Source organism: Chinchilla lanigera, unplaced genomic scaffold, assembly GCF_000276665.1.
Source record: "Chinchilla lanigera isolate Chin_1 unplaced genomic scaffold, ChiLan1.0 scaffold00018, whole genome shotgun sequence".
Classification (NCBI taxonomy): Eukaryota; Metazoa; Chordata; class Mammalia; order Rodentia; family Chinchillidae; genus Chinchilla; species Chinchilla lanigera.
In genome coordinates, this window is record NW_004955419.1 from 21,337,698 (window position 1) to 21,347,035 (window position 9,338).

Sequence of the window (9,338 nt, forward strand, 5' to 3'; positions counted from 1 at the left end):
TCCAAAAGGTACACTAGATATTGCAAAAGGGAATGAAACTGCTCAAAAGAAAAGAACAACTGGGAAGGGGGAAAAGAAGAAAAGAAGGAAGGAATATATATATATATATGCCATATATATCATATTATATATATGATATATATACATATATATGATAGCTAAGATAATTGTACTACTAATTTCTATTTGTTTATTGAAAGGAACAGTTAATGCTCAAGTTTTTTTTTTAATCAGTGTTGCATGCCTATAGCTGGTAATTTGAGCAAGTACTTTGAAGATAACAATATGCAATATAATAACATTGTTAATTTCCTATCACCTTGTTTTGAAATTCTGTATTGTTTTTATTGTTTTTTATTTTCTTTAAAATAAAAATAAAAGAAAAAGTAGTATTACAAGCAAAGGAATAGATTTCTATGGCTAAATCATATTTATCATGGTAAAAATATTGACTAGTTGATACTGACCAAAGGATGAGAGAAGTTTTTTCTTTTTCCATTGAAAGACTAGCAAATTTGATTCTGCAATAAGGTTCAAGGAAATGTGTCAGAATTACATTTAATAATCAGATAAAAACATATTTGTTACTGCACGGATTTACATGTGAGGATAAAGTTATTTACATGTTCTACAAATATCCTTTCAGTTACCTGAAGACTAAGTTAGAATAACTTTATTTTTTTGTTTAAGACCATTTAAAACAAATTATTACAAAACAACTACAATTATAGAGTTAAATGACTACTGCAATTACTAGGAGTTTAAAGAAAGAACATTTAGTTTTGAGAAAGTAACACATCTACTTTCAAAGTGTGTGACACTATTAGGTAAAGGACTAGAAAAGTTGAAGAAATAGAGACTTAACTGCTGAGTAGAAGATGTTTTTGATAGGTCTACAACTAAGACCTTTCCCCATCACTAATGTAAAATTCCCCATCACTAATGTAAAATTACATGTACTTCCTCTTTGGTTTTCTTCGGTTTTCTTCAGTGTGGAAAGCAATACATTTACTTTGAGATTTCTGAATCTCAAAGTTAAAAGTTAGGCAGCAAGAAGAGTAGGCAAGGTTTCTTCTACCACAGGTATCAGGAAGATGAAGAGAGTATGTCCATTGCGTCTGTCCTGGATGACTGTTCATGACAAGTGACTAATGTCCCAGGAAAGAGGCCACTTTAGATGATAAAGCCATTACTTAGCTTTATAGCTAAGTAATGTTCCAGGAAAGAGGTCATCTGGCCTCTGACATTTCATTCTATAGGTCTCCATTTCCTCTTCGGTGGGGTCCTGAGTTTCGTATATGCTATTGTAAGGTCACTTCCTCTCATTGGTATCTGGATCCCCTTGACTTTGGAAGGCAGACTTCCTCTGCATTCAATGGCTTTTTCAATTATTCACGTTTCTTTTCTTCATCATCACTCTCTGAGCTGCACTTTCATTGCTTCTTCTTTCTCATTTTCTTCTTTTTCTCCTCTTTAAGTTTTTCCTGGTGCATCTTCAGGAGGGTGTGGGTTTTTTCATACATCCTTCTCCAAATATATCATTTGTAATATATTTCTCTAAACTAACGATCTCCTTCCCAACTTCCCCTGTGCAAAAATACTGGAAAAATGAGTGGCAGCATTTGTATCTTCTTCTGCCTTCTTTCCAGTAAGATCCCTGGATATGTGTATATGTTGATCTTTACATCTTCCTCATACTTGGAGCAGGCAATGGTCAGCTCCTGTCTTTTAGTGACTGTGCCATGTCTTGAGTACTCCACACCGTCTTCAGTCATGGCTAAAAGCAATTCAAGGGAGGTACAGCTAAGTGTCGTTGGCCACGGTATTTTTCCAGGATGCTCTCTTTTTACTGTTATTTGAAATCTTTTTTTTTTTTTTTTTTTTTTTACTTTTAAAGACATATAACAGCTCTAGGTTTGTATTATCTGCGAGCAGATACACTTTAGAGCCTTTGTTATAGGTTTCCCAAGCAAATGTATCAAATGAAGTTATATCTAGCATAACTCACTTCATCTAGACTCTTCCTTGCATTGAAGTATAGATTCTCTCTCATTGCTTTAGTTTTTGGATCATAATAGGCAGGATTTAGATCTAAATTTCTCAAATATTTCACAATATCTTCTTCAATCCTGAGATTCCTGACAGTAACTCATCTCTTAGAGTGAAAATTCATCTCCATGTTCATTTTCATCTTCATTTTCAATTTTATGACCTTTTTCCATCTGAGAATTTGGTTCCTCTACTCCCCACTGGTGTTTTGGAGAATTGGTTTGTTCTACCAATTTTCCTGAGGCTAATTCTTTTTGGAGTTTCTAGGCTTTCAATGTTCATTTTGCCAAATCAACTTTGGCATACTGTGCCACAGTTTTCATGTGTCTTTCTGGATTACAACCATTCCACCAATTTCTCTTCTCATTGTAGTCAGACATCAAGTGAGGCTGGACGTGTTCATCTGGAGCTATATCAGTACCTTAAATTTGGCTCCAACTTGCTTAGATCTCTCAAAGCAGTCTTTTTTTGTGTATCTGTCATGACCCCACAATTTTCACATGTTCCTTCAAGGTATTTAGTAGTTATGCAATTCTCTTTTACATCTCTCTTGTACCATGCTCCAGATGAGCTGATTTGCTTTTGTTTTTCTGGTTGTAGTCTCTGATGCTTTAAGGTAGATCTTCTTGATGGGTCAGTATACCACGGCACTGAAGAAACATACTAAAGAATATGAGGATTGATGTCTTTTCCTTCTTCATCAACTTCTGTGGGATCATTGACCAATTTTCCCCGTTCTAACTCCTTCTTCTTTCTCTAGTCCTCTCTGGTCATCTTCTTTGGTTCCTCCAAATTCATTTCTTTAGACTGTGACAGGGGTGCAACATTAACTGTATCACAGCTGCTGCCCACATGATGATGGGGCTTCTTCTAGTTAGCGTCTCAGACTCCAAAGCCACCCTGTGTAAACCCAGACAAGCTGTGAATGTTTACTTCCAGGCTTTCTGCCTTCTTCCAGCAGCCACGGCAGTGGCTTCCACCTTCTGATACTCTTTTCCAAAAAATTATTAGGACATGCTTGCACTACATAGTGATTACATTTGGTTTGAGTGTTTGGTACACATATACAGTGCATTGTGATCATTTTAACCCTCCAATCCCTCTGTCCTTCCTTTCCCCTTCTCTGGATTCCATTCCCATCTGTACTAAGACTACTTCCCTGTTTCTTGACATGACTCTTTATTGTGATTTTTTTTGGGTCTCTTATATTAGAGATGCCGTGTGATAGTTAACTGGTTGTGACTGACTTATTTCACTTAGAATTACGGTCTTAAGATCCATCCATTTTCCTACAAATGACTCAGAATTATCCTCTTGATGTCTGGATGAGATTCTTGTAAGAATTTGACTTTGTTGTTCCTGCCAAAGGAAATAGTCAACACCGTGTTTAATTTTTAAGCAGTTTCCTTTGAGTTTCCCTCTCAAAAGGGACCCATTTGCCATGGAAATGGATATTGTCTATAAAAATACTGGCAGTGTATAGTTTCTAATTGTTCAGTGACTTTGCCTCCAAGTCAGAAATGGCGTATTGCGCATCATTTTCTTTATCCCCAATGCCCAGCACATAGGAAATAGTATTTGCTTGAACTGCATCTAAATGAGCAATGGGGCTAGAGAGTAAGACTCTGAGAGAGCACAAATGTTGCCGGCCAATTGCAGTGAAAGATGCCAAACATAATCTATGAGCTAAGAGGCTGGGGTCACCCCATTCCCTGCGGTGAGGGCCCTCAAACCTGTCAGATGTCAGTTGCATTTGCAAAGCTAGGTGTTCAGGTGGAAGGTTGGATTTTTCTTCATTAAACTTATTCCCCAAGGTGGGGCTCTGACAGGAACCCAGTGAGATGTCAAACTGAGACAGCTGTTGCCAAACCTGGTGGAGGCATTTAAGACAGCTGGTGATACAGCTGCTGCCCCAGACTTCATGTAAAAAAGCCTTTTCTTCTTTAAGGAGGTCAAAATGCTTAACAAACAAATGGCAGTATTGAAGCAGCCACAATACGATGGAGACAGAATTGGATGAGTCAGGTTACATAGATTTGGGTCTCAATTCTACTTCTTATTAGCTGCGTGACTTTGTATGTCACCCTTCTGAGCCTCAGGTTTTTTTACTGATAATATTAGTTAATGTGAAGACTGAATGAGACAGTGTACTTGGAAATGTTTTATATACTGTAGAACACAGTTCCAGTGTTGTCCAACTAGAGTATATTAAAATTGCATTCATTCACTATAATACACATACATGCGCACACATGCACTAAGAATGATGTGATGATTAATTTTATGTGTCAGTTTGACAGGGCCCTGGGTGCCTAGATATTTGGGCAAAAATTATTTTGGATGTGTCTATGAGGGTGTTTCTGGATGAGACTAACATTTGAATTTATATACTGAATAAAGCAGATTGTCCTTCCTAATGTATGTAGACTTCATCCAATCAATTGATGATCTAAGTAGAACAAAATAAGATAAATAAGAGGGAACTCTTTCTGCCCGGCTGTTTGAGCTAGGACATAGGTCCTTCCTTGGTTTTGTAGTCAAATAAGACAAGTGTGGGCCTCAGGCCTTTAGACTTAGCCTGGAACAACATTGTTGCTACTCCTACATCTCCAGCCTGCCAACTGCAGCTCTTAGAAAGTCTCAGTCTCCCTAACTATGTGAGCCAATTCCTTGTATTAATTTTCTATTGTATCTTATTCTATCTATCTACTTAGCTATCTCTTACTGGTTTTGTTTCTCTGGAGAACTCTAATTAATACAAATGGCCAGGCTGATACATATTGACTCACTATTGAATGTCCTGCTCTCTTCTTGGAACTGTGTTAGATACAAAAGATTATATGTCACAGTTTCATGACTTTTAAGAAGTTTACCAGCTACTCAGGGGATAAGGCCAATTTATTCCTCACTTCTCCTATATTTTTAGTGGAGAAGAAATTTCTAGTTTACAGCTAAAGTAGAATATTCATTCCTGCTTCTTATTCTTCTCAAGAGAGGAGGAGGAGGAGGAACTTACATGACTGGTGAGCTGGGAAAAGGGGATTGAGCAGGTAGCTCAGCTCCTTTTCGCTTCTCTCTTCCTGAAATGTAGATCAAGGGGGAATGCTGCATTCTCTATTCTTGGCACAAAGTAATACTGTGGGTGTGATGGGATGGGGGCTAGAAATGGTTTCTCAGCTGTCTGGCTGGGTGGGTAGTTTCTGTAGGAAAGTATTGGGAAATACATTGGCACTTAATGTCAATTTATATTCTTGATCCTGTCCTGAATATGTTTCCTTCTTTAAATCTTCATGGTCTAAATCTTTTTCCATTTTTTGGAGAAAAACTTGTCACTTTATCATAGGGTAGATTTACCCCTGGATCCAATTACCTCCCCAAATCTAAACTAGACCAATGCCTTGGGTATTCTGCAAGGCTTGTCAGGTGTCCTTGTCACTCTAAGTTCCACAGAATTGTTTGGAATGGACTCTAAATGCGATTCTTCTCCGTCTCCATCAATGTCAGTTGCTGAAGTGCTTCTTTATTTTTGGTTTAGAATACTGTTAGGTTACGTTTTGGTATTCTTCATGTTTTTCCTACTCAGTGTTTATTGAGACTCTCGGATGTGTAAAACAATGTTTTTCACAAATTTTGGGTGTTTAGGATTATTATCATCAAACATTTTTGCCTGCAGCAGAGAAAAAGAATCAGTAGGTATTTAATATGATGTGTGTGTAAAAAGATTTATTGTAAAGATTTGGCTTGCACAATTGTGGGTGCTAGCAGGCAAGCCTCAAATCCATAGAGCAGAGACCATCAAGAAGGGTAGGTGGAGGGGCCAGGGATATAGCTCAGTGGCACAAGCACCTGTCTGGCAAGTGCAAGATCCTTGAGTTAGATTCCTGGTACAAAAAAAAAAAAGAAAAAAAGAAAAAAAAAAAAAAGAACAACCAGGAGGAAACTCCTTGGCAGGAATGCTGCTGTTATCCACAGTAGAACATCCTTTTCCTCAGGGAAATCTGAATTCAGTTTGAAGGCTTTTCTGCTAATTGGATGAGACCTTTTCAGATTATTCCAAATGATTTCGTTTACTTATCCACTTATTAGAAATGCTAATTACATCTACAAAAAACCTTCACAACAACACCTAGTTTGAATAACTGTACCACAGCCTAGCTGAGTTGGTACATTAGACTGACCATGATATACTTCTTTCTCTCCTTACCTTCTGGGACTCTAGGTACATGTATATTGGAACATTTGACATTGTCCCAAAAATTTCAGAGGCTCTGATCACTTTTAATTCATTCTTTGTCTTTGTATTATTTGTCTCAGTCTATTTAGGCTACTATAAAATATCACAAACTGGACAGATTATAAACAACAGAAATTCATTTCTTATAGTTCTGGAGGCTGGGAATCCAAGATCAGGGTGCCCATAGATTTGATGTTTGGCAAGGGCCTGGTCCTCATAGGTAGTCATCTTCTCACTCTAACTTCACAAGGCAAAAAAAGCAATGGTTCTCTCTTAGGCCTCTTTTATAAAGGTACTAATCACATTCATAAATAGTCTCTGTTCCCATGACCTAATCACCCCCAAGGGCCCTACTTCCTAATACCATCATTGTAGTGATGCAGGTTTCATCAAATGAGTTTTGCAGTGATATAAACACTTAGACTAGAGATGGAGAACCTTATCAAGTGCCCAAACAGCAACCCCAAACCCACTTATTTATCACAAAGTGCCAACACTGCACTTAAACCTCCATGCTGAGGTTTTAATTTAGAAAAAACAACTCCTACATTAATATCTTTTGTTTTAAAAGAAAAACAATGCATATATCATAAGTTTGCTACCACTGATTTCAACCATACCATCTTTTACAGACATTTCCTTAAGTTAAGTAACTATTCCATCTCAAATCTGCTACTGATTCCACTCAGTCAATGTTTTGTTACAGTTGTACTTTTTGGTTTTATTTTTTACATTTGTTTCCTTTTTACTGTTTTATTTTGTTGAGATTCTCTATTTCTTTACTCATAATTAACCCATGTTTTTTAGTTCCTCAGTTCCTTTTAGTAATTTGAACACTGTTATAATAACCGTTTCAAACTCTACTTCCTAAATTTGAGTCCCTTGTAAGTGAATTTCTATTTACCTTTTCCCCTGCACATGCTTTATGTTTTCTTGTTTCTTTGCATGTCTCATCATTAATAATTGAAAATTGGACATTATACATAGTACATTGTAAATAATTCATTGCACACTGTGACTTCTGATTTGTTTTTCTGTTTCTGAGTTTTTGTTTGGGAGGCAGACAACTTGCCTGGATTCCAACTGTGAAATATGTTTCCATTGCAGTAACAGAGACATAGCTGTCTCTGTTCATTTTTAAAAAGTCTGGATCCCTAGTGATCTACCCAGGGCTTCTGTAGTTTAACAGTTTCAACTAATGAATAGGGCAAAGTTAATGCCCAGACACTTCAAGCCAGTAACGCTTTTACCCTCTACTGCCAGGTCTCTGAGTGGGTTGAGGAATTATTCAAAAGCCAGCAAAATCGCAAGTCTCCCCAGGCTTTCAATTTTTATCAGGTTGTCTGGAATCTCCTGTGTGTATATGTAATTTAGCAGACAACCAGGGTACTATGGAGAGGGTACTGCACCACTTTCAAAACTCCCTCAATTTCTCGCTTGCTCTACTACTTTCTTTCGGGTTACCATCTCTGGCTGTCAAAACTGTCTGGGAGTGGCCAGTGCAGACTGAGATGGAGCTGGTGGGAACACCAAACACCTCCGGGAAAGGAGGCCACACCAACTCATCATGTGTGCCTGACACTGGGGAATTTCTTATTTTTCTCATTTTCTTTTCTCTTTTTCTTCTTCTCCTTTTTCCTCCTTTTAAACTACTTTCGTGCTTCTTGAGTCATTGTACATCTACTTACTTTTGGTTTTCATTCTCACAGAATGGTTGCTTTTAATAATTTTGTTCAATTTGTTTTCTATGAAGGGGAATTACCTGCTTTCTTATTTTTGTCATTACTAGAAGTGGTTCTCCTGAAGTGCTTTCTTTCATTTTTATAAAAGTCTAGCTTAGAGTTCCCAATACTTCCATACAGTGTTCCCTTTCTATAAAATATTTGCAAATAAAACTCGGAGGTAATGTAAATTGATTTTTTTTTTTTTTGGTACTAGAAATCGAACTCAGGACCTTGCATTTGCCAGGCAGGCGCTTGCGCCACTGAGCTGTATCCCCAGGCAAGATAATATAAATGAACCACACAGATAATTTCAAAATATCAATATAATGCCCTTATTTTAAAATAAATGAACTATTTAAAAAAGTAATCTAATAAAAAATTTTACATATATTTCTATCTCTACTTCTGTTATGGTTAATATCCAGATGGCCCAAACAGCATCATATACCCATAGGCAGGGCTTTTGCAAGGTTCCTGGATTGTGGGGGTAATATAGCTCCCCTTCTTAAGTTGTGAGTGTTAGATATTTTGTCCCAGCAATGAGGGAAGTGACTAAGATGATCTATGTCTATCTCTATTTCTATCTATTAAGATTTTCTTAAAAATTAAAATCATTACACATGTAAAAGTTCACATGCAGTATAAAGAGTAATATGAACTGAATACTCAGACATACCCTATTCAGGTTAAGAAACAACATAGTAATTAGTAACTTGAAGTTCTGTGAGCCTTTTTTAGTTGTGTCCCACTTCCTGCTATATGTAGTCTAAAATATAAAAAGCACTATGTATTGTTCTGTAAAGATTTAAAAAACATACTTAAAATGGTAAACACCAATTTCTGCACAGAGCTATCTCTAGGAAAGGGCTTCAGTTGGGATGCATAGAGGATTCAACTATATTTCATATATAGTTGATATTTCATATATAGTTCATATATTCATATTATAGTTGATATTTCATATATAGTTCACACATATAACTATATATGTAAGGTTTTATTTTCTAATGATGCCAAGAAAATGAGGCAAAATGTTAAGATCTAACTAGGTGTTTGATATATTATTCCCAGAGAATAAAAAGGCGAAAATAGCATGATAGGCTGACTGTAGAAGTTCTAGTTTGGGTCCAATTTTGTTTGTAAGAATTACCATCTGTAGAAACTTCAGAACTCAGTCTCTTTGTGGTTAAGTTTTTCTCCTCTGTAAACTGGTGATCATAACACTTCATAGCATTGTTGTGACAACTGTGTTAATTAGTTTATGGAAGGCATTGGAACAATATTTAGTCTATAATAAGCACTTGATAAGTGTTAGCTATTTTTATGATTAG

The 9,338-nt window shown here is 36.6% G+C and overlaps 1 pseudogene; it reads right to left on the reverse strand.

The window, feature by feature from the left end:
- Positions 1 to 1,189: 1,189 nt before the first annotated feature.
- On the reverse strand, positions 1,190 to 6,295 carry LOC102005598 (annotated as a pseudogene).
- Positions 6,296 to 9,338: the final 3,043 nt, after the last annotated feature.